This window comes from Scyliorhinus canicula, chromosome 18, assembly GCF_902713615.1.
Source record: "Scyliorhinus canicula chromosome 18, sScyCan1.1, whole genome shotgun sequence".
In the NCBI taxonomy this organism is placed as follows: Eukaryota; Metazoa; Chordata; class Chondrichthyes; order Carcharhiniformes; family Scyliorhinidae; genus Scyliorhinus; species Scyliorhinus canicula.
This window is the reverse complement of record NC_052163.1, coordinates 114,964,453-114,990,082: the sequence shown is the minus strand read 5'-3', so window position 1 is coordinate 114,990,082 and position 25,630 is coordinate 114,964,453. Positions and strand designations below refer to the sequence as shown.

The window sequence follows — 25,630 nt, the reverse complement described above, 5'->3', positions numbered from 1 at the left end:
AAATAGTGATTAGACAATCCAAAACTGGTTTTAATTGGAGGAAGTCTGAGGGGGTTTTTAAAAATTATTTTTTATTGAAAACGTTTTCCTTTATAACGTAGAATATAAAATGGATGCTTCGTTACAGTATAAATATAACACATTCAACAGTTAAGAACATGCCCAAACCTACTCCCCAATAATAAACTAAAACCCTCCTTAACAACTGAGTGATAACTCTTTGAAAAAGGGAATGCATGGCTGCCAACTCAGGTAGAACCCCTCCACCGACCCCCTTGACCTTCTCCAAATGTAAAAATTACATGAGATGACCCAACCTAGCTGAGGCACCGGGGGGGGGCTGAGGCACGGGAGGGGGGGGCTGAGGCACGGGAGGGGGGGGCTGAGGCACGGGAGGGCGGGGCTGAGGCACGGGAGGGGGGGGCTGAGGCACGGGAGGGGGGGGCTGAGGCACGGGAGGGGGGGGCTGAGGCACGGGAGGGGGGGGCTGAGGCACGGGAGGGGGGGGGCTGAGGCACGGGAGGGGGGGGCTGAGGCACGGGGGGGGGGCTGAGGCACGGGGGGGGCTGAGGCACGGGGGGGACTGAGGCACGGGGGGGGACTGAGGCACGGGGGGGGGGCTGAGGCACGGGGGGGGGGCGCTGAGGCACGGGGGGGGGGGGGGGGGGGGCTGAGGCACGGGGCAGAGTAGGAGAACTTCACCCAAGCTGAACTGCCTCCTGTTTATGAACAAGGCAAGGCGAGGACATCCGCCTTCGCCCCCGTCTGTCGCACCGGTGAGTCTAATACCCCAAAAATGGCCACCTGCGGACAAGGCTCCAGTTCAATGTTAAGAATCTCTGAAATGGGGCAGCACGGTGGCGCAGTGGGTTAGCCCTGTTGCCTCACGGCGCCGAGGTCCGAGGTTCGATCCCGGCTCTGGGTCACCGTCCGTGTGGAGTTTGCACATTCTCCCCGTGTTTGCGCGGGTTTCGCTCTACAACCCAAAGACGTGCAGGGTAGGTGGATTGGCCACGCTAAATTGCCCCTTAATTGGAAAAAATTAATTGGGTACTCAAAATTTTTTTTTAAAAATCTCTGAAATGGTGTTAAAGAAGGAGACCCAGAAGCTTATCAACTTCAGCTGATCAGAAGAGTGGTGAGCATCTGGAATGAGCTGCCAGAGGCAGTGGTAGAGGCGGGTACAATTTTTTTCCTTTAAAAAAGAGTTAGTTACATGGGCAGGGTGGGTATAGAGGGATATGGGCCAAATGCAGGTAAGTGGGACTAGCTCAGTGATAGAAACCGGGCAGCATGGACAAGCTAGGCCAAAGGACTCTCTCTGACTCTTTAACTTGTGACACAACCAGAATATATCATAGAATAGAACAGTACAGCACAGAACAGGCCCTTCGGCCCTCAATGTTGTGCCGAACAATGATCACCCTACTCAAACCCACGTATCCACCCTATACCCGTAACCCAACAACAACCCCCCCTTAACCTTACTTTTTAGGACACTACGGGCAATTTAGCATGGCCAATCCACCTAACCCGCACATCTTTGGACTGTGGGAGGAAACCAGAGCACCCGGAGGAAACCCACGCACACACGGGGAGGACGTGCAGACTCCGCACAGACAGTGACCCAGCCGGGAATCGAACCTGGGACCCTGAAGCTGTGAAGCGTTTATGCTAACCACCATGCTACCGTGTTGCCCACAATATGAGTACAATGAGCTGGCCCCGAGAACATCGCTCACAGCCGTCACTCATCTCTGTAAAAATCCCCCAACTGCTCCATAAAAGCCAACAACACCGTTGCTATCCCTGATGGAGCCAGCAATCTGGGCCTAGATTGATCCAACTTCAGATCTCTCTGTTTCCCCTCCCGAAAAAAAACTAGATGATGCAACCCCATCCCCCAGATTAGTTGATGCAACTCCAAGTCAGGAATGGAGGCCAACAACCCAACAAACCTGTATACCCCAGTTTGGCGCGCAGACATTGGCCAGGACCACCAAAGACCCACTGACCATCATGTATCCACCACTAGGATCCACCATAATCTTGCTGGCTAAAATTGGAACCCATTTATTAATTAAAACAGCCCCGTCTCCCCGGGCCCTACCATCGAAGCCCAAATGAAATACCTGGCTCACCCAGCCCTTCCACAACCTGGTCTGGCCCCTTACCCACAAATGAGTCTTCCACAAAAACACCAGATCAGCACTCAACCATTTTCAGGTGAACAAAAACCAACAGCGGTTTCACTGGGCCACCCAACCCCCTTACATTCCAGGTGACCATCCGATTTGGGGGCCTCCCACACCCCTTTACCCAGAGTCAGCCATTTCCACCAAAAGGGGTTATCCAACAACGACTTTAGAGTGCACGGGCACAAAGCCCTCATCCGAATGGGTATTCAAAAAACAGGTTTTATAAACATTTGTTGAAAAAAGTGGAGGAGATGGAGGTGGAAGGCAATTTGAGACAGACTGCAAGTAATCCACTGGACGCAGTTCAATAGCACAGCAAGGTTAATGTAGATTGCACACTGGAAACAGAGGCGGAGACACAGATTTTGAATTGAAATCCAAAACTAACGACATTGTTTGCACAGGCTCTTAAAGAGAAACACAACACACACCTATGTGCACACATCCAAGACTCTCATTCTCAACTTGAACTGTCTAAAAAAAAGAACAGCTCAAAATAACGATTCTCTCAAATTTCACATTTGTCCATCTTCCAATTGGATGGTGCAAGAACCACATGCCTGTCATGCAGTGAGCTGACTCTTCCAGGTATGAAGAGCACCGGCAATGAAGGTTGCCCATTTGTGCGATGTTACTGGAGGCAAGGCTTGTAACACAAAGAAAGGGGGGGAGGGGGGGCGGTTTCACTGAAACTTATAGGATATGGAGAGGCTTAACGAAGTGGATGTGGAGAGGATGTTTCCAATTGTAGGAAAAACTAGAACACGAGAGCACAGCCTCAGACTGAAGGGACGATCCTTTAAAACTGAAATGAGGAAGAATTTCTTCAGCTAGAGGGTGGTGAATCTGTGGAACTCATTGCTGCAGAAGGCTGTGGAGGCAAAGTCACTGAATGTCTTTAAGGCAGAGGTAGATAGGTTCTTGATTAATAAGTGGATCGGGTTATTGTGAGAAGGCAGGAGAATTGGGATGAGAAACACATCAGCCAGTGGCGGAACAGATTCAATGGGCTGAATGGCCTAATTCTGCTGCTATATCTTATGCTATGTCATTTCCAACAGTGACTTCACTTCATTGGCTTTGGAATGTCCCGACGTTGTGAAAGGTACTATGTAAATGCAAGACTTTCTTGAATAAGTACTGAAAGGAAAAACATTACTTGTTTATGGGAAAGAGCAAGAGATTGGGATGGATCAGTTAGTTCTATCAAAGAGCCAGCACAGGCAGAATGGATGGAATGATCTCCTTCTGGGCTGTGTCATTCTATGATTATTTCCTGCATAGACTTTAAACTGCACATTGACATTTGAGCACTACTGCATCTTACTTCATTTTTTATTCGTTCATGGGACATGGGCGTCGCTGGCTGGACCAGCATTTATTGCCCATCCCTAATTGCCCTTGAGGGGGGGCAGTTAAGAGTCAACCATGTTGCTGTCGATCTGGAGTCACATGTAGGCCAGACCAGGTAAGGACGGTAAATTTCCTTCCCTAAGGACATTAGTGAACCACATGGGTTTTTATTTCCAGACTTTTTATTGAATTCAAATTTCGCCATTTGCAGTGGCAGGATTTGAACTTTTTTGATTTGATTTATTATTGTCACATGTATTAGTACACAGTGAAAAGTATTGTTTCTTGCATGCTGTACAAACAATGCATACCGTACATCGGGAAGGAAGGAGAGACTACAGAATGTAATGTTACAGTCATAGCTGGGGTGTAGAGAAAAGATCAACTTAATACGAGGTAGGTCCATTCAAAAGTCTGATGGCAGCAGGGAAGAAGCTGTTCTTGAGTCAATTGGTACCTCAAACTTTGGTATCTTTTTCCTGACGGAAGGAGGTGGAAGAGAGTATGTCTGGGGTGCATGGGGTCCTTAATTATGCTGGTTGCCTTTCTGAGACAGCGGGAATTTTGGTAGAGTCAATGGATGGGAGGCTGGTTTGCTGGGCGACATTCACGACCTTTTGTAGTTTCCTGCGGTCTTGGGCAGAGTAGACTCTATACCAAGCTGTGATACAACCAGAAAGAATGCTTTCAATGGTGCATCTGTAAACGTTGGTGAGAGTCGTGGCTGACATGCCAAATGAGGGGCTTTTCACAGTAATTCATTGCAGTGTTAATGTAAGCCTGCTGGTGACAATAAAGATTATTATTATGAAAGACAGCCGTGGACCCTATGCAAAAGTACCACCATTGAAACCTGCCCTTCCTCTAAGCATACCACAGGAAGAGTCACATAGCTTGCAGATTGAGCAATAAAGACATTTTACGATCGCAGACAAATAGCAGCTCATATATTTAGAGATCTGCAATAAGTGTCCTGGGTACTACACATAACAAAGTAGGTGCAGTGGAGAAAACTGGGGGGAGGTAGGGCAGCTTATGCTCAAACTGGTGGATGGAGGGCTTGAGTGTATGGAAGAAAGCAGCTGGAACAATCCACTCATCCCAGGTAGAACCTAACACAATTTTTGTTGCAACACTGAAGCTCTCCATGAACACCAGCCTGCCAGAAGTTCCAAGAATGGTTGTGTTTTGCCCATAGATGTTTTTCGACCATTGCCATAGTGACTTGGAATTGTAGAGTGGAACAGAATCTCTCTTCCAGCACCAACTGACTTTCAGATGGTTGGAGAAAACCACAAGGCAGAGACGTACACATCTCAACAGTGCCTTTACGATTACTGTCAGGTAAATCCTTGGGCTTGAAGCAGGGCTCAGCAACAGGGTCGCAGATGAATGGCAGATCAACACTTGCTCAATGCACACATCACAATCTCTGCAACAAGGTCACCACTCTGAAGACACTCATTGGTGCATTAAACAACCAAATAGTGTGCCTCTGTCAAAGAGGAGGGGCCAAGACTTGGGATGAATCAGCACATGCAGTACTAACTGGCTCTCTCACGCAACACTGTTTGACAACGAAACTGAAAGGATCACCCTGCACAGTTGGAAAACCGGCACGCGTGTTTCATCATGATGCCCGGAATCTTCATAAGGCACTGCAGTCTCCTTTCTGTCGAGGACAACGGGAAGATACAGGGAGCACTTTTAATTCAGTAATTAAATATCAAAGTGAAATGTTTAACTTTTTCCCCCCCTCACTATATATGCTGTCCCACCTAAACATTTTTCAGCATTTGCTCTCATTATTTTTCTTAATCCAGTGGTTCAGTTGCCAATTAAGAGATGTCCCGAGGTACACTGGGAGGAGAAGCCAAACCTATCGAGCATCCTCTTGTTCTTCCAATATGAAATGGGGAGGGAATTCTCATGCGACAATCCTATTGAGTCACTATTGCAGCTGTTGGGATAATGGTCGTGTACCATAGTCATTGCCACAAAAGTCCCTGAAAAGCCTATTTACAGCTGCTAAATCTCCCAGATAAAGAAAAATAGCCGGAAGATTCTTCAAAAGAATCATATTTTGGGGCTCTTTGGGATACAATACATCCCTACCCCCACAACTAGAAATAAAAGCAATCAACTTGTCATCAATCCAATTTCCTGACTGGTGGCACCTACTTTATGAATTGGAAAATACACCCCCCAAAACCGAACTGTATTTAACATGTAAATCCACCATAACCTATTGTTTAAAGCTACAGAGCTCAACAATCCTGCCAACCAATCCAGACTGTGTCCCATTGTCGATAATATAATCCCATCTGAAAGTTTACCACATGAGCCAAGAAGATTCTTGCAAACGTGCTAATCTTCTCTCCATTGGCCTCAGTTACTGCAAATAGCCAAATATTTATGGAACTAAAAACATATCTAAAGAATATATAGAGTTCCAATCTCACTGGCTGCAACTTTGGACTCCTTACTTTGTCGTGGAGACCAACAGGCACCCAATTACAAAGCTAGAAGGGAAATTGCAAAGAAGTCACTCCAGAAAGCTGGTTGAAAGCTGGAGCAACCCGTTCCAAATATGTTCTTTTCTGATTCCTAAAGTTAATCCTATGGCAATTGTGGCGATCTGCTGCCGCCATGGACTGCCGCACTGGCAAAGTTTACCAATATTGGGTTCAAAGGGTTTCAACCCATGCAACAATTCAAAAGCTAAAATTCAGCTGAGGACCGTTGTAAGAACATAAGAACATAAGAACTAGGAGCAGGAGTAGGCCATCTGGCCCCTCGAGCCTGCTCCGCCATTCAATTAGATCATGGTTGATCTTTTGTGGACTCAGCTCCACTTTCCGGCCCGAACACCATAACCCTTAAATGGAGGTTAGGTGGTAGAAACACAGCCATTGATGTTAGACTCCAGTTTAATAGCCTTGATTACACCACACTTGTAATGCACCATGCACAAATTTGGTCTCCATTTTTCAGCAAAAAAACAAAAGAGGGACTGGAGAAGTTTCAAAATGACTTACAAGGATGATACCAGAACAGAGAGGGTATAACTATCAGAATAGACTAAATAGACTAGGATAATTTGACATAGGTCATTAAAATAATTCTGAAGGGGTTTGACAGGGTAGAAGTGGAAGGATGTTTCCACTTGCAGGTGAAATCCAAAACTAGAGGCCATAAATATGAGATTGTCAATCATGCGTCCAATAAGGAATTCAGGAGGAAAATCAAAGGAATTCAAGAGGAATTGTACCCAGAGAGTGCTTAGAGTGGAGCAGCACAGTGCTTAGCATTGCTTCCTCACAGCGCCAGCGACATGGGTTCAATTCTAGCCTCGGGTGACTGAGTGGAGTTTGCACTTTCTCTCCGTGTGTGCGTGGGTTTCCTTCGGGTGCTCCGGTTTCCTCCCACAGTCTAAAGATGCGCAGATTAGGTGGTTTGGCCATGATAAATTGCCCCTTAGTGTCCAGTGATGTACAGGTTACGTTCCGGGTATAGGACGGAGTGGATTGGTGCAGACTCGATGGGCCAAATGGTCTCCTTCTGCGCTGTAGGAATTCTATGAGTGTGCAACCTGCTACCATAAAGAGTAGTTCAGGTGAAAATTAGATACATTCAAGGGAAAGATAGATAAATAAAAAGAAATAGAAGGGCATGTAGTTAGTTTTGGATGAAATAGGGCAAGAGGATGCTGGTGTGCAGCACGACCATGTACAAAATATGGACCCGCTGGGCCAAACGGCCACTTGTTTTGCAAATTATATGTAATTAAGTTCTGTATTGCAGCAACCAGGGTACAAATTCACAAATGGATATTAATCTCCAAAAATCTTGCAACAGCTCCTGGCTACTCTGAAATCATAACTGAGCATTTCCTTGCTTGTGGTGATTAGAAAGTGTGGTTAAATTTTACATTCTGCACATTCCCTATTCCCAGTTTCTGGCTGAGGGGGCTGGATGATCCATGACCAGTCACCCTGAGCCAGAAAGGGTGTGGAAACCAGTGCCAATTTCCCTTTCCCGTCAATTAGATATTGCATCACGATTGGCAGCCTGCCATATTGGGAAAGCCTGACTACTTCAGTGAGGTTAGATTTCGTGAAGAGGGTCTCTGTGGCAGAGAAGGGATTGCTTCTTTTTCACGGCATCTGTAAAAAATAAATAAATTCCAAAACCTGTGGTGTTCACCCAACACATTTTCTAAATTTTGTTACCTGGAAATTAGATTTTGGAAGCAGGTCAAGGCCACCGTGAAACTGACCTCCAAGCCAAGTGAGCAGAGAATTACTAGCCGAGGGTTGGAATTTCCCCTCTGACTCAACAGCACGAAGCAGAGAAAAGCACACAGATAGGACAGTCACAACAGCAGAGTTGGAGTTCCCAGGCAGCCATTTTAGTTCTCAAAAGGGACAAAGCCTTCACGAGCATTGGAGGTCTAATGTGTTGGACAACATGACTGCTGAGAGACTGCAGCCACTGAGTTTTACACGGAACTGAAGGAATAACCCAAATTAACTTGCACATTCACTTATTTTAACAGTGCAACTGCAAACAATTGTCTTTAATTTCCCTTCTGTTGCATATCAATAAAGCCACCTGCATTCATAAAGCACCTTCTACATCCTCAGCACATTCTAAAGCTCCTTGCAGCCTACACATTCGTTTTGAAGTGTAATTGCTCATTATTTAGGCAAACATGGCAACCAATTTTTGTGCAGCCAGTTCAACAAACATAAATTTAGTTAATGGCCAGTTAATCTGTTTCACATGGTGCTGGTGAGTAGAGGGGACTGCGTGATGGTTGGGATACCCAAGGGACCCCCTGCTCTCCAGTTCAAATAGAAATGTTACATACGCATGAACATGTAGACCTCGTGTTCGTTTTAACATTTCATCCGAAAGTCAGCATCTTCAAAAATACAGCACCATGAATATTGCAATAACGTATCAGCCATGATCATATGCTCATTCTGGGGTGGGGCATTTAACCCTTGAGCCTCCTCTGCCGTTCAATAAGATCATGTCTGATCTTCTACCTCAACTCTACCATCCTGAACTATTCCCATATCTCAATTTTATTACCCAAAAATCTAAGCACTCCGTCTTGAATTTACTCAAACACTGAGCATCCACTGCTCTCTGGTTTCGAGAATTCCAAAGGTTCACAAGCCTTTGAGTGAAGAAGTCTGTCAGAATCCTAAATGGGCCTACCCTTTATACCATGTTGCAGACTCCCCAGCTCGAAAGAAATATTTTCTCAGCACCTACCCTTTTTAAAAGCATGAACCGGCCGAGGATGTTACAGATACGAATGCGATTCGCAATGAGGCAATGATAACAGATTTTTGGTGTTGCTTTTATGGAAAGCATCAGATAAGCAAACTCATGGCAACTATCCCTCCTGCTGTAAGCAGCAAGGTCTCAGCTCAACAACATGAATTTAACTAAAACATGTGAACTCAGTGGTTTAAAGAGAAATTGCCATGCTGCGTTGGAACAGGGCTGGTCTTCTACTTCAATCCACTTTTGTCACCCTATCCCCACTATCTTTTTTTAAAATTCCAATTAAGGGGCAATTTAGCATGGCCAATCCACCTACCCTGCACATCTTTGGGTTGTGGGGGAGACACCAACGCAGACACCGGGAGAATGTGCAAACGCCACACGGACAGTGACCTGGGGCTGCGATCAAACCCGGGTCCTCAGCGCCGCGATGCAGCAGTGCTAACCACTGCGCCACCATGCCTATCCCCACATCCTTGACCCCCTTCTAAAAATCTGTCACGCTCCGCTGTGAACTTAAGTGACCCTCCTGGGTGAAGAAATTTCTCATCTCAGTTCTAAATAGCCAACTCCTCATTAACTCCTGGTCCTGGGCTTTCTTGCCAGGGACACATCCTCTCTGTATGTGATGCACCTTGGATGCTTTACTTCATTAATGATGCTGTATAAATACAAGTGGTTGTTGTTGGGCTGGCATCAGAAACAACGCTCCTATCAGCTGTACAACAAAAACTTGCTTGTGCAAAGCTGTGGCTTATACCTATCCTCCTATATGCCTGCGACACGGACAATCCACTCCAGACATATTAAGCAATTGGGCAGGTTCCACATGAGATGCATTTAGAATATCATGGGCATCAAATGGGCGTTCCCAACATTTGAGGTACTTCACAAAGTGGAAATATCTGAATTTGAAGAATTTGTTATAACTACGTATATTTATAAACTTTATTTCTTACACCCCAAGAATCCTCTTATACTTGATATCTTGGGGCTTACTTACGTCGAAGCTACACAAAAGTATGTCACAGTCCTCTGCTAACTACTAATTCTCCTCAGCTCCAGCTATTCTTGGATGTATGGCTTTCATAGCACGGTAGCGCAGTGGTTAGCACATTTGCTTCACAGAGCCAGAGTCCCAGGTTCGATTCCCTGCTGGGTAATTCCCCGTCTGTGTGGAGTCTGCACGTTCTCCCCATGTCTGCGTGGGTTTCCTCCGGGTGCTCCGGTTTCCTCCCACAGTCCAAAGATGTGCAGGTTAGGTGGATTGGCCATGCTATATTGCCCTTAGTGTCCAAAAAGGTAAGGTGGGGTTTTTGGGTTACAGGGATAGGGTGGAGATGTGGGCTTAAGTGGAGTGCTCTTTCCAAGGGCTGGTGCAGACTTGATGGGCCGAATGGCCTCCTTCTGCACTGTAGATTCTATGATCTCCTACCACTTGACTGTGGATGCCTCAATTCCTTTTTCTGGTTGCCTTCTGAATACTTTCAAGCAATCTGCTGGATGTTTTCTTTTGTCACAAAACTTGAGGACCACTGTTGATTCTTCCACAAATTTCAAACTAGCAATCTTTCAGCTTGTTCTCTTGAAAATTCAAACTAATGATGGAGTTAGTTATTTTTCTGCTTGCCATGTAGACCTACTGTCATTTACTTGGGATACCTTCTGTCAATGAACTACAAACCACCTACACCAGGTCCAACCTGCAACTAACAGCAACTCCAATAAAAACCAAAACCAAAGAACGTCCCTAAGCTCCACCCACCTCCATGACAACTTGGCATTCTCTGAGATGTCCTCAAAAAAACTTTTAGGCTAAGATTCCCTCATTTAAAATTCATTCTTTGATCTGATGATAATTAATTGATTTTGCAACCCTTCAGGATTTATAATTCTTTTCAATTAAGTTAGTTCTAACTCAAAAACAAAAATATAACTGAACTGCACTGACATCACATCTTCAGCTCTTTACCCAAGTAAGTCCACCTGCTGTATGATCTTACCTTTCTGCTTGTTAACTGCTTAAGCCAACAGAACACCAACCTTTTACAAGCAATGGATGCCAAGCTTGTTTAAATTGCATTTACCCCATTTAGAAGTTATTTTTAAAACACATGAACCATGAACTAGATGCAACATGGGGTGGCACAGTGGTTAGCACTGCAGCCTCATTTCAACAGGGACCTAGGTTTAATTCCAGCCTTGGGTTACTGTATGTGTGAAGTTTACACTTTCCCCATGTCTGCGTGGGTTTCCTCCAGTTTCCTGCTACAGCCCAAAGAAATACAGTTTTGGTAGGTTATGGATTACAGGGATAGGACGGGAGGTAGGGTGCTCTTACAGAGGGCCGTTGCACACTCAATGGGGCGAATGGCATTATTTTGCTCTGTAGGAATTCTATGGTTCTAACGATATATCCAAAACTTAAACTTGGATACTGTCTGTGAGGTAGGCCAGGATTAAAGTTCAAGGATTCCTTGAAGTTGAATCTCAGAGAAATGTGGTTTGTCCATCATGGATTGGGAGAAAAATTTGCAAAACAACTACCTTGGGACCAAGCCCAACAAAAAAAAAATCAGGCAATTCACTCCTACCCTGCACTATGAAGGTCTACAACCGGGCTGCACAGTCACATTAGAACAGACAACAGATTACTCCATGTACACAACAAACAGCCATCTTTGATAAGAAAGAAACCAGCAACAACAAATCAGCTGCAGTAACCTGCTGCCGCAAATACATAATCACTATGCCTGTTTAAAACAGTTATTCAATGCTTTTCTTTGTTTCTTCATGAGATGCGGGCATCGCTGACAAGGTCAGCATTTGTTACCCATCCATAACTGCCCTTGAACGGAGTGGCTTACGAGGCCATTTCAGTTAAGAATAAACCACATTGCTACGGGTCTGGAGTCACATGTAGGCAAGACCAGAAGATTTTCCTCTTCCCTAAAGGACATTAGTGAACTATATTCTCCCGAGGATCAGCAATTTTAAGCATAAACAGGCAGTAACCACAGAGCAGCATACATATGTAGGACATGTTAGTTTTATATTTACTGGCAAGATCGATTTGAAACATCAACATGGAAGCTTAGAGTTCCAGTTTTTAATCCTTCTCTTCTAGATATAGAGCCTCAATTCCACCAGCTAGTCACTAGGATAACTGATCACAGCAGAGACTGACTGTGTCCTAACCACGTACCCACCCACTTCCTTCCTGGCAGAAGACACTGAATAGTCTCAGGAGTAGGACAGGTAACAGAGTTTGGCTCCCTAACACAGTGGCTATTGTGCATCCTCAAGTCAGATCAACTAATCACACAGGCCAGTAGTAACTAAAACTGGATCTTAACCAGCAACCTTTCCGTGCGCCCGTCGGAACAGTCAAGCATCTTATCTGAAGTGGCAAAATTAGCCACATAACCCTTATATTTGCACTGCACTTTTAATATAAGGAAATGTCCCAAGTGCAACATCTAACCCTAAAATCCAACCTGCTCTTTCTTGTAAATATTTTCCCATGTCTTTTTTTAAAATTTCGAGTACCCAATTCATTTTTTACAATTAAGGAGCAATTTAGCGTGGCCAATCCACCTACGCTGCACACATTGTGGGGGTGAAACCCACGCAAACACGGGGAGAATGTGCAAACTCCACACGGACAGTGACCCAGAGCCGGGATCAAACCTGGAACCTCGGCGCCGTGAGATAGCAGTGCTGACCACTGCGCCACCGAATATCTGTCCATTTCTAAATTGCCAAAGGCATCCACAAATCCAATCTCAGACCCACTTTTGGACTGCTTCAGGTGCTTTCCAGGTCAAAGACACACCGAGTTAATGAAAGCCAAACCACAAGTACTTTCTTCTCTACCATCATCTTATCACATATTTTTTAAAATACTGCAGAACTAAGAATGTCTCCAAGACTCACTTGAAGTAAAAGTGACTCACACAAGCCAGATCAGAAGTTGATTTCCGGCTCTCTAGGTAGGTGTCAAGTTTGCTTGCCGCGCCCCAGAACAGCACCTGAAACTAGTTTCAGTTCTCCCAGGCTGGGTGGAGGGGTTAATCAGCTATGGTACCCATTTACTCACCAAGTTCTAAAAATACAGAAGTTGAGAGCAGCATCAGGCTCATCTCTGATCTCTTTCAGCGGAAATGCCAGCGAGTGAAAATGCATCCCAATACAATGCTTTCAGGTCACAAATTGGTGCTGGGAAGGTTGGCAGGTTTGAGGAGAGAAATAATATTAGGGACTCATAAAATATCCATCCATACATACATGAATAAAGTTAAAGGAAAGCTGATGTACTGATGGCAGCATCTGAGGAATGCAAGATAAGATCAGCCTCATCCACTAACAAACTGACCACTTTCACTGCTTTCAACCGCTGACCAGATTCAACATTGTATTTAGTCTTCAAAGGAGTTGAATGATAAGGAAGAGAAAGAGGCGAGAAGATGGTGAGGCACACAGTTACTGGCCTCAATGCCTGACTTAGAATCTGGACAGTCCATCAGCACTGTGAGCTGCTGCTTTATTTGAAGCCATCTCTGCTCAGACTTGCAGGAGAGAACAAATACCCGAATTGGTTACAGCAGGGGTGGGCAAACTACGGCCCGCGGGCCGCATGCGGCCCGCCAAAGGTATTTCTGCGGCCCACCAAGTCATTAAAAAAAAAATAAAAATTTTTTTAAAAAAATTTTTTTTTTTTTTTTTTTAAATTTTTTTTTAAGGTTAATGGGGGGGGGCTGTTGGGTTACTTACTGGTATAGGGTGGATACGTCGACTTGAGTAGGGTGATCATTGCTCGGCACAACGTCGAGGGCCGAAGGGCCTGTTCTGTGCTGTACTGTTCTATGTTCTATATGAGGCGCCCAGAATCATAACCGGGTGAAGTAATTATTTTACTTAATATACTATGCGGCCCTTTGTGAATTGTGAATTTCTGAATGTGGCCCTTGCACGGAAAAGTTTGCCCACCCCTGGGTTACAGGCTCTACCATGAGGATGGACATGAGCATACCAACATCAGGCTTGACAACCCAGGCCAAAAATAGAGTTCAATGTTTCATAACACACAAATTAATGCAGTGACAATATTGCTGACAATACAAAACACACAGGTGGATGAACAAATTATACTGCAGACCAAGGGGAGATCACATAAGATTCAGGATAGGGAAAATTCCATGTAAACATCTCCACGCTACCTAGACAGCAGTGTTTGACATACACATGCCATTTTAAACAACAGTAAGGACTGCTTGGTACCACAGCTTAAGAGTTCAATTGAAACCACCCAGAGATTTTAATGATGGGTTCTGGACATACCTCAGAAGAAAAAGGATAATTCTATAAACTCAAACCTGCTTTCACATTAATCTAAAACATCACATGTATAGATTTGGTGGGTGTAGTAAACAACAGTTAAGTCAAGGAAGAACAGCTGCTTGGGTAGTTCCTAAAATCAAAGAGACCCATTTGCCACATCCTGTTGTACATGGTGGAGGACAATTAAACAACTAGGGAGGAGGCTCCATGAATATCCCCATTCTAAATAATGGCCCAGTAAGTGCAAGAATCATCTACAATCTTCACCAGAGTTCCTAATGAGTGATTCAATGTGGCATCCTCCCAAAGTCCCCAGCATCAGTAATGTCAGTCGTCAGCTAATCCAATGAACTCCACATTATATATCTGATCTACACCATGCATATTGGATACAATAAAGGCTATCCACCCCAACATCTTAGCTGTAATGCTGAAGATTTGTGCTACAGAACTAGCTACACCTCCACGCTAGCTGTTCCAGTACAGCTATGACTGGCATCTACCTGAGGTAATGAGGTATATCTCGTCAACAAAAAGCAGGGCATATCCAATCCAGCCAATTTCCAAAGTGTTGGAATGCATCATCAACAGTGCTATCAAGTTGCTCACCAATATCTTAATCACCAATGCTCAGTTTGATTGCTGCCAGACCTCGTTAAGCCTTGGTTCAAATTTGGACAAAAAGGTCTGAATTCCAGAGGTAATATCACAAGAATTGCCCTAGACATCAAAACAGCAGTATATTGAGGTTGGCGTCAAGGAGCTCTAGCAAAATTTAATTCAGTGGAACCAGATAAAATGTTCCACTGGCTGGAGTCATACCTAGCACAAAAGATGATAGTGTGGCTGTTTAGGAGCAATCATCTCAGAGCCAGGACATTGTTGTAGGAGTTTCTCACAGGAGTGTCTTCAGCTCAACTACCTTCATCAATGACCTTCTCTCCACCTCAAGGTCACAAGTGGGAACGTTAACTGATGATTACACAATGTTCAGTACGATCCGTGACTCTTCAAGACACCGAAGCAGCCTGCATGCAGCAAGGACTGGACAACATTCAGGCTTGGGCTGATAAGTGACAAGTAACATGCGTGCCATACATGTGCCCCATCACCAACAAGTAAGAACCTCACCATTTCCACTAGAAATGGTTCAACAGCACAGGAAGGGTAATAGAGATAGAAAACCCTCATCACGTTTAAAAGTACTTGGATATGCATTTGAAGTGCCGTGAATTACATGGCTATGGCCCGCAAGCTGCAAAGTTGCACTGGGCTGGATGCACAATTTTCCAGTCAGCACAAGCATGATAGGTCAAATGCCTTCCTACCATATCGCAAATTTCTATGATTTACCTTTGTCAAATTCCCCATTAGCACCCCAAGGGTTACCACTGACCACCTAACTGGACTGCTCAGAATTTAAAAAAAAATTTAGATTACCCAATTATCTTTTCCAATTAAGGGACAGTTTAGCGTGGCCAATCCACCTACTCTGCACATTTTTGGGTTGTGGGGGAGAAACCCACGTAGACACGGGGAGAATGTGCAAACTCCACACGGACAGTGACCCAGAGCCGGGATCGAACCTGGGACCTCAGCGCCGTGAGGCAGCTGTGCCTACCACTGGACTGCTCAGAACTGACTGGGTCCTAAGCCCTGGGATTCTCACTGTAAACCCTCTCTCCCCTCCTTTAAGATGTCTGTTGACAGCTAACTCTTTGACCAAGCTTTCAGCCATCTTCACTAATATATTGGCATGTGTGGCTCAGTGTCAAATTGTATTTTATAATGCTTCAGCTAAGCTACAACACAAAGGCACTAGACAAGCAATGTTCCATGAGAGCTGTGTACTGGTGTAGCAACCGATACAGCCTGAACGCAAGTCGGTCCCTTTAAACTTTTTAGTGACATTTACATACACATGGTAACTTAAAAGGCTCACCCACAAAGTGAGGATGCATTTTGTAGTGAGGACTACAAATTAGCCAGAACATTGCATTTAATATGGCCAGCCATATAAATACTGGTCACAAGCTGGGTATTGTGCAGAAAGGGACCCATCACCGGACTCCCCAAACCCTCTGAACCATCTACAAGGCAAGACTCAGGAGTCTGGTGGAATCACTGAGTGTGTTCAGCTCCAACAACACTCTAGGTTCAATAATGGCCTGCTTGATCTGCACCTTACCCCTCACCTTAAACTTCACTCTTTCCACCAAACGTTGCAGTGTGTACCACCTAGAAGATGCACTGCAGCAATTCACCAAGGCTTCCACAACACCTTCCAAACCAGTGAGCCCTACCACCGAGAAGAAAAGGGCAGCAGGTTCATGGGAACAGTGGCTGGGATTCTCTGGTATCCCAGCCGCATGTTTCCTGACAGCGGGAAGCGGCACGCTGGTGGTGGGATTCTTTGCTTCCGCCGCTGCCGCTGGGAACTCCCACTGAAGCCACCCCACACCATCAGGACAGGTAAGCTTCTACATTGAGCTCAGAAATTACTTTTTTTTATTAAATAATTTTTATTGGAATTTTTTACAGAAAATATAAAAATATAACAAGTAATAATATGCAACAAACTGCCCCATACTACCCGCAACTCCCCCCAAACCGTAACAACACATGTATCCCACCACCCCCACCCCAACAAGAGAACTTAACCATAAATTAAAATTAAATAAATCAAATTTAAATTAAATAAACAAACATAGTCATCATCCATCCCCCCCCCCCCCCCCCCCCACCCCCGGGGTTGCTGCTGCTACTGTCCCAGTACCCTATCGTTGAGCCAGAAAGTCGAGGGAAGGTTGCCACCACTTAAAAAACCCTTGCACCGATCCTCTCAGGGCGAATTTGACCTTCTCTAGCTTAATAAAACCTGCCATGTCATTGATCCAGGTCTCCACGCTTGGGGGCCTCGCATCCTTCCATTGTAGCAAAATCCTTCGCAGGACTACTAGGGATGCAAAGGCCAAAACACCGGCCTCTTTCGCCTCCTGCACTCCCGGCTCCACCCCAACCCCAAAAATCGCGAGTCCCCATCTTGGCTTGACCCTGGATCTCACCACCCTTGACACCGTCCTCGCCACCCCCTTCCAGAACTCCTCCAGTGCCGGGCATGCCCAGACCATATGGGCATGGTTCGCTGGACTCCCCGAGCACCTGACACACCTATCTTCACCCCCAAAGAACCTACTCATCCCAGCTCAGAAATTACTGTCACACTATTTTTCTTACTTATTCATGGGATGGAAGTGTTGCTGGCTGGGCCAGCATTTATCGTCCATCACTAATTGCCTTCAAGAAGGTGTTAGTGAACCACCCTGAACCGCTGTAGTCCAGGGGTATAGTACACCCACAGTGCTGTTAGGAAGCAGTTCCAGAATTTTGATCCAGTGATGTTGACAACAACGACATCGTTCCAAATCAGGAGTTTGTGATTTGGCGATGATGCTCTCCAGAATTCTCTGGCCGTTCGCTGGTGGCGGGATTCTCTAGTCCACCACCCGCGGCTTTCCTGATGGTGTGGGGTGGCTTCAGTGGGTGTTTCCAGTGGCAGCGGCGGAAGCAAAGAATCCCACCACCAGCGCGCCGCCTCCCGCTGCCATTGAACTCAATGTAAGAAGTTTGTTTTAGGCACAAGTCTGACAGTTGCTTTTCACTACTACCCTCTTAAGCTACCACCATTGTTTAATTTGAAGCAACATTCATTCTCTAGGTCAACTACTGTCTTGTAGACTTCTAACTAAAAAGGTTCACAGCATGATAACCATGCTACTGCTGCCAATAATGTACAAGTCACAGGTCCAGAGTCAGACATAGAGACTTGACTGTACAAGGGTCTCATACCTCTATAAAATACCACAATCGTCAGTAAAACCCTTGCTTCCTGTCAGCTGACCCTCAAAACATCCACAACATTGAATGATGATACCACACCTTCCTGCAGCAGAGTGGCACACAGAAAAGATACAATGAAAAATCCAACCCTAAAGTTCCCAACAGGGATGTTTAAGTATAGCTGCAAGGGTGGTTAGAGGGTTTAATTAGGTCTTTTATGGCATTTGGACACCTCAAATGCACTAAAGCCGTGTGATGGGACACCACATCACAGTTAACCTTCTTACAGTGCAATTTTACCATTCTCTATACAAAATACAGCAGTTCCATGAGCCTTAAAACAGAGTCACTGAAGCGATTGTGGTACCTTGGTTTCAGAGCATCTCAAAAAAGCTCATAGACAAATATTGTTTTTGTAAATATTGTACCCCTCGCTCCCATTATTTGGAGCCGAGGATTGAATGCTGACTTCATTGTCCAACGAATAAGCCTTGCACTCCTTCACAACTAATTGTACTCTCATTGTTTGTCTGAGAGTTCCCAGAGCATCTCAAATCAGAAAGATCAGCATTTTCCTCCATTTCCACATGCCAAGAGTTGGAGAGAATATCCCAATCTTTTACCATCAAGCCAACAATTTGTCACCAAACAATTCATGAGATCAAACATGAAAATTTACACTTTAAAAAAATTAAATTACCCAAAACGAACTCATTTTCCACATAACTCAAATCAGAAAATATTTCCAATCTGGTTGATTTAAACAATTTAGAACTATGTGAAGCAAAACTCAACGCTTGACATGGCAAACAGAAAGGAAAGTAAAATCGCAAAACAGTAAACAACTTTTTTGTAAAAAAAAGTATCAGAACAAACTTACCATCAAAACTTTTAAACAGTTAACGGCCTCAAACAAACTTTAGTCTTTCAAAAAAAACTTTTTCAAACTTACTGTAACTTCAAACTGGAAGTTTATCCCCATCGTAAAAAGGAATGGATTGGCTTGTGCCTTAAACTCTATCCCACATTTACCCTGTCAAATTCACCAAATGCAATTGGCATTTCTCTAGAGTGTAGGATTTTTGCCCCAAGTTACTTGAAACACAGAACAAGCAATAAATAATCAGTTCGAACCTTATTCTGATACCTGTTACTTGGCTGATTTCTTCCCTCCAGTGATTATTTGGGCTTTTGGGGAAGGGGAGGTTGTTGCAGGGAGGAATTGGGGGGGGGGAACTCCGGGCGATATGTGTATTTTTGTTTTGTTTCCTTTATTTTCTTCCTTTTTCTTTCAGAGAAAATCCCTTCAGCTTCAGCGCCTCATGGACGCCGGGATCGAAGCGCGCCGGTACGGCCTGCCCACCTACTCGACTCCGAGGCTTCAGGAATGAAGTTAGGCCTCGGGCTTCATAGGCGCCACTGTAATTCTCTTATTCTTGAAAGAAAAGTTTTTTTTCTCTAAGAGAATCGATTAAAAATATAATTATATTTCAAGGGGTGGGGGGAGTTGGGACTGAAAGGGGAGGGGGGAGGGCGATTTTATTTCTTTTCTTGCCCAGTTTCCGTTGCTATGAGCGATGACCCGAATCTCCCCCTCCTTCCACCGTAACAATGGTTAAAATGGAGGCCGACTTCCGGGTCTGCCTCAACCTATGTTGATAGAGGGGCGGTCCCAGGGCTGACTGACACCGGAGCCGTCCAATTATCCGGAGGCGTGCGCCCAGCCTGTCCAATCGTAACTTCCAGGACGGAGCACGTCTTTCGACGCAGGCGCCACCCAAGCGTGATGGCGCACGCGTGGGCGGTGGCTGATTGACACCAGCTCTGACCAGTGGAAAGACGGGCCAATCAGCGTGGGGAATAGGCGGGATATTATTGGTGAACGTCAGAAGGCCGTCATTCGAAAACCTGACTGGCATTTGAACTGTCCAATCAACCATCCAGTGGTAGATTCCTGAAGGGGCGGGGCCCGGCAACCCCCTCATGACATCAGTCATCACCCGAACGTGCTCGTCAATGCCAGGAGGCGGTACTGATTGACGTCCACCCCGACCAATCGCCGCGTCGTAATGCAACCAAAGGGCCAATCCTGGAGCGTAGGGGGCGGGATAACATTATCAAGTTAGATTGAATGGCAGAAGGCGGGCCAGCCTGACAGGTGTGGGGTTTCTTAAAGTAATAAACAGGGTTCCTTCCCACAATTCACTTTGGGTCTGCAATGAAGCTCAATTAGGGTCAAAAATGAGGTCATTGTCATTAACCCACTCCAGGCCAAAATTAGGGCCCTGACCCATTCAGCTTTGCAACATGATGCCTGGAAACTTCTCAACTTTAGTTTGGTGCACTTTTTTTTGTAAACTCAAGTTCAATTCTTCCATTAGCAACATGGAGTCCACAGCGATGCCACCATTGTTTCCATTAAAATTTCCTATTCAAGAGATAATGAAGCGGTGGCCAGCCTCATCGGCATTATAATGGGCCATTTGGCCTCTTTCTGTTTCAACAGAAAAATTCTGGAAAAACTCAGCAGTTCTGGCAACATCTGTGGAGAGAAACAGAGTCAACACTTTGAGTCCACCTGACTTCCTCAGGCCTCTCCCACGATTGTGTATAAGCTGCCAACCTCGGGTCCCATTCACCGACCACATTTCCTACTCTCAGTAGTATCATCCATCTCCAACTCGTCACGCCTGCTTCCATTCATTTGCTGCAGGAACCCTCATCCATGCCTTTTTAAAAACTATTCCAACCTTTGCCTGGGTGGCCTCCCACCTTGCACCCTTCATAAACTTGAGGCCATCCAAAAACCTGTTACCTGTATCTCAACTTACACAGTTCCATTTCACCCATTAATCTTGTGCTGGCTGATTTACACCCATCCACAGTCAAGCATAGTCTCAATCTTGAAAGTTTCATTCTGGTTTTAAAATCCCTCCATGGTCTCACCCTTCCCTTCCAACTCTCTAAACTCTGCATAATCCAGCCTCTGGTGCATGCCCAATTGTCATTACTCAACCATTGGTGGCTATGCCGTTAAATGTCAAGGCCCTCAGTACTGAAATTACATCCCTAAACCTCACTTCCGCTCCATCCCCTCTTTTAAGGCCATTTTTTAAAACCAGCCTCTTCGACCAAACCATTGCCTATCTGTGCTTTGGTGTTTATCCAGTGATTGAAAACATTCTTCAGCGTGAACGCAGTGTCATTCCTCACAGCAAGATCCCACAAAGCATCATGATAATGACCAAATAATCCACTTTAGTAATGTGGGTTGAAGATAAATATTACCCAGGGTACCAGATAGGACTTTGCTAATCTTAAAAATGTGCAATGGGCTCTTTTATAGGGCAGGTGGCGTTTCGGATTTAACCTTACATCTGAAAGACAACTCGTCTAACAGTACAGCACTGTGAATATGAGCCTAGATTTTTGTGCTCCCCATATCTGGAGTGAGACTTGAACCCACACCCTTCTGACCCCGGGCTAGAATGCAACCAGCAACTGAGCCACCAGCTGGCAAATGACATGTTTCACAGTGATCACAAATTTAAATGATTAAAAATAGAAGAGCAGCATTATATATTTTTTGAGGGGGAAGAATACTGTTGCTCCAAAGAATTATTCAACCCATTTTCCATGCTGCATCAGGTCTATTTTACTCCCAATTTCTTGCCCAACTCTATACCTGTTAATACCCTTGTGGTCAAAGTCCAACCCAGAGATGGGGACCCTACCACTGAGCCACCTTTTCACCCTTTTAACTATGTTAACTTTGCTCTTTTAGAGTCTTTATAAGACTGAGATAATCTCAGTAGGCCATATAAAAAGCTTAGTAGCTTGACAGGGTAGATGCAGTGAGACTGTTTTCCCTGTCTGAAGAGTCTACAAAAAGGCAGCACAATCTTAAGACGGTTGACCATTAACTGAAATGAGAAGAAATTTCTTCACTCAGGTGTGAATCTTTGGGATTCTCTACAAAAAGGGGTGTAAATGTGTTTATTTAAGATGAGATTGCTAAGACTTTTGGGCACAAAGGGAATCATGGGGATAGGGCAGGAAAGTGAAATTGCTGTAGATCAGCCACGATATTATTTAGTGGCGGAGCTTTGTGATTGTGTCTTCAATTGTCAAAGCACCAAGCTCTGGAATACCCCCTGTACAATTCCCCGCCTCTCCTTTAAGACAACACTTAAAACCTACCACTTTGACCAAGCTTTTGGTCCTCTGACCTAATATATCCTTATGCAGCTCTGTGTCATATACTAAATATGCTAATACATATAAGTTGTTGGAGCAGACCAGGACTCCTGTTCATACTCATGTTATTTCCATTCCTTCACACAGATTCTATCATCCAAAGGATTGACGTCCTTCGGTGATTGGAGCATAAATGCTCACTTCATCATGTTCTCCCAGTTCAAATATTTGCTAAATTTTTGATCTTCGGTTCTGTTGATGGGTCTCTGCTTAATTGTTACTTGTTTCTCCCTGCACACAATGCTCACTTTTTAAAATGTTTTTTTTATTTAAAGAGTACTCAATTATCTTTCTTTAAGGCGCAATTTAGCGTGGCCAATCCATCTATCCTGCACATCTTTGGGTGGGTCGTGGGGCCAAAACCCATGCAGGCACGGTGAGAACGTTCAAACTCCACACGGACAATGACCCGGGGCCGGGATCGAACCCGGGTCCTCAGGCAGCAGTGCTAACCATTGCGCCGCCACCCAGAATCCTCGCTTGTCAGATCATATTACAGTATCGGAGGCCATTCAGTCCAGTATGCCTGTGTCAACTTCTTGCAAGAGCTATCCAATTTAATCTCACTCCCTTGCATTTTTGTTCCTCATCAAATATCTATCCAGTTTCCTTCTGAAAGTGCTTAGGGTATCTGCTTCTTTTGCCCTTTCAGGCAGCATATTTACATTCCAGATCACAATTCATTGCATAAGGAAACATTCTCACCTCCCCTCTATTTTTTTTGCCAATTATTTTAAATCTGTGCCCTTTGATTACTGACCCTCCTGCCAGTGGAAATGTTAATTTTCTTAGCAAAACACTCATCCCCCTACAAAATATCCCATTTTCATCTTGTGGTTGTTTGATTCCGGCAACATCCTTGAAAGTCCATCAGGTAGGTGATATTTTATTGGGAGTCTGTTTATTATTATCCCTTTTAAACTGTTCTTACTTTCATGAAAAAAAATCAAAGCATTTTCCACTGGCTTTTGAATATTGGAAGAGGGGGAGGCCAATCAACCTTTCAAGCGGACTCTGTCATTTATGGGGAGGCAGTCCAAAGATGTGGTTAGGTGGATTGGCCATGCTAAATTGCCCTTAGTGTCCAAACATGTTAAGTGGGGGTTACGGGGAATAGGAGAGATACACGGGCTTCAGTAGGGTGCTCCTTGTAAGGGCCGGTGCAGACTCGATGGGCCGAATGGCCTCCTTCTGCGCTGTAAATTCTATGATTCTATGAGTGGTGTAGCGGTATTGTCATGGATTAGTAATCCAGAGAGCCAGAGTGATGCTCTGGGGACCACGTTCGAATGTCGCCATGGCAGATGGTGAGATTTGAAATAAAAGTCTAATGATGACCATGAAACTATTGTTGATTGTCACAAACAAAACACATCTGGTTTAGAACAAAGAAAAATGTGCAGCACAGAAACAGCCCCTTTGGCCTCCAAGCCTGCCCTGACCATGCTGCCCGTCTTACCGAAAACCTTCTACACTTCCGGGGTCCGTATCCCTCCATTACCATCCGATTCATGTTGTCAAGGCGCCCCTTAAATGTCACGATCACAACGGCTTCCACCACCCCCTCCGGCAACGAGTTCCAGGCACCCACTACCCTTTGTGTAGAAAACCTTCCCTCGCACCTTAAACCATGTCCCCTTGTAATTGAGTTCACTCATGCCCCTTTTAGGAAATCTGTCGTCCTTACCTGGTCTGGCCTACATGTGATTCCAGATCCACAGCACTACTGTGGTTGACTCTTAAATGCCCCCTCAGGGATGGGCAATAAATATTGGCCCAACCAGCGACACCCACATCCCATGAATGAATATGTAAAAAGAAAATATCACGCCTGATTTGTTTCTCAACTCCATTCATCCACTTAGCTCCATATCCCTGATACTTCTACCATCAAAAGAAACAATCAATCCAAGGTTTGAATTCCCAATCTGCTGCACCCTGGCACCCCCCCCCCCCCCCCCCCCCCAACCTCTCCAACATGTTTATCGAGTGCTCCAGACTTCTGAAAGATCCAGCTCTGATTTTAAGGTTGTATCCCACTTCTTGGACTTACCTCCTCCCACCAGAGGGCATAGTTTTGATCAATCTACACTGATGAATCTCTTTAGCGTTTTAAACACACGTCCTATTTTATCACTTGCGTATTACATCATTGTGGTGCAAAAATAACAGCCCGGTGGCACTACAAACACCTAGGTTTTGGATTCTGCTGCCAGATTTACTGGTCCAGTTTCTATCCATGTTTGGCAATGGCAAAATATTAAAAACAGCTTGATCCTGCATCAGTTGTGTCATAACTTTGAGCATTCAATATTGACCCCTCTCCTTTAAGATGCTCCTTAAAACTTTTATTTTACCAACCTTTTATACACCGTACCTTTTTAAAAAATAAATTTAGAGTACCTAATTCTTTTTTTTCCAATTAAGGGACAATTTAGCATGGCCAATCCACCTATCCTGAACATCTTTGGGCTGTGGGGGTGAGACCCACGCACATGGGGGGAATATGCAAACTCCACAGGGACAGTGGGCTGGGATCAAATCCAGGTCCTCGGCGCCATGAGGCAGCAGCGCAAGCCACTGCGCCACCATGTCGCCCTCATACACCTTACCTAATGTCATCTCCTGTGGCAGTGTCAAATTTTGTCCGATATCACTCATCTGCAATGCCCAGGGATGTTTTATTGCTTTAAAAACAGACTGTTGATGAGTAGTGCAAAAACTGCAGAGGCATCCGTCAACCAGACCCTCTTCTTGACAAACCTCATGAGAAGCAGATAAAAGGCTGGTGTAAAGAAAACGGATGTCGGAAGAGGACAGGCTCAGACCTGCTGGCGATGCCATTAGAGGGGAATAGCCATCGACACTTAAAAGCTAGGCTCGCGCAGGAGTGAATAACCAATAAATGAAAGGGAGGGGGAGAAATTTCATTCCCAAGATACGTTCTATTAGCAGATGCTCCAATCCCAGAGAAAAACAGCACAAGACCATTAAAAGTTTATGAATTTATTTAAAAATTCCCTGATATATAGAAAAAAACCAAAAAAGTTAATCCAAACATAATAGAAAGCTAAAAACACGATGACAGGCAGGTTCTGTTTACAAAGATCCATATTTACAAACTGAGCTTTCCCTGTTTCAGTGATGTTTCGACACTGAAATGGGGAATCCTTTACATCTCAAAACATCTAGACATCTATAAACTATTCAAAAAGGTACAGTGATGCTAAAACACCATACATGTTAACAAACCTGCCATAACATTGATTCTTAAGGAAACATAATTACACAGAAACTGGTTCACCAGATACATGATGAGGGTACGTATTAAAAATTGTCTC

At 44.8% G+C, this 25,630-nt stretch overlaps 1 protein-coding gene across 2 annotated transcripts in view; it reads right to left on the bottom strand.

Moving 5' to 3' along the window:
* Nucleotides 1–19,632, bottom strand: part of gatad2ab (GATA zinc finger domain containing 2Ab) — a 143,578-nt gene extending 123,946 nt beyond the window's left edge. Inside the window, exon 1 of one of the 2 annotated variants that reach the window (XM_038776341.1) lies at nucleotides 19,167–19,632. The gene's annotated coding sequence lies outside the window, so the exon portion shown is untranslated. The remainder of the gene's footprint in view (nucleotides 1–19,166) is intronic. The other variant, XM_038776342.1, reaches the window with a different exon arrangement.
* Between the last annotated feature and the right edge of the window lie 5,998 nt (nucleotides 19,633–25,630).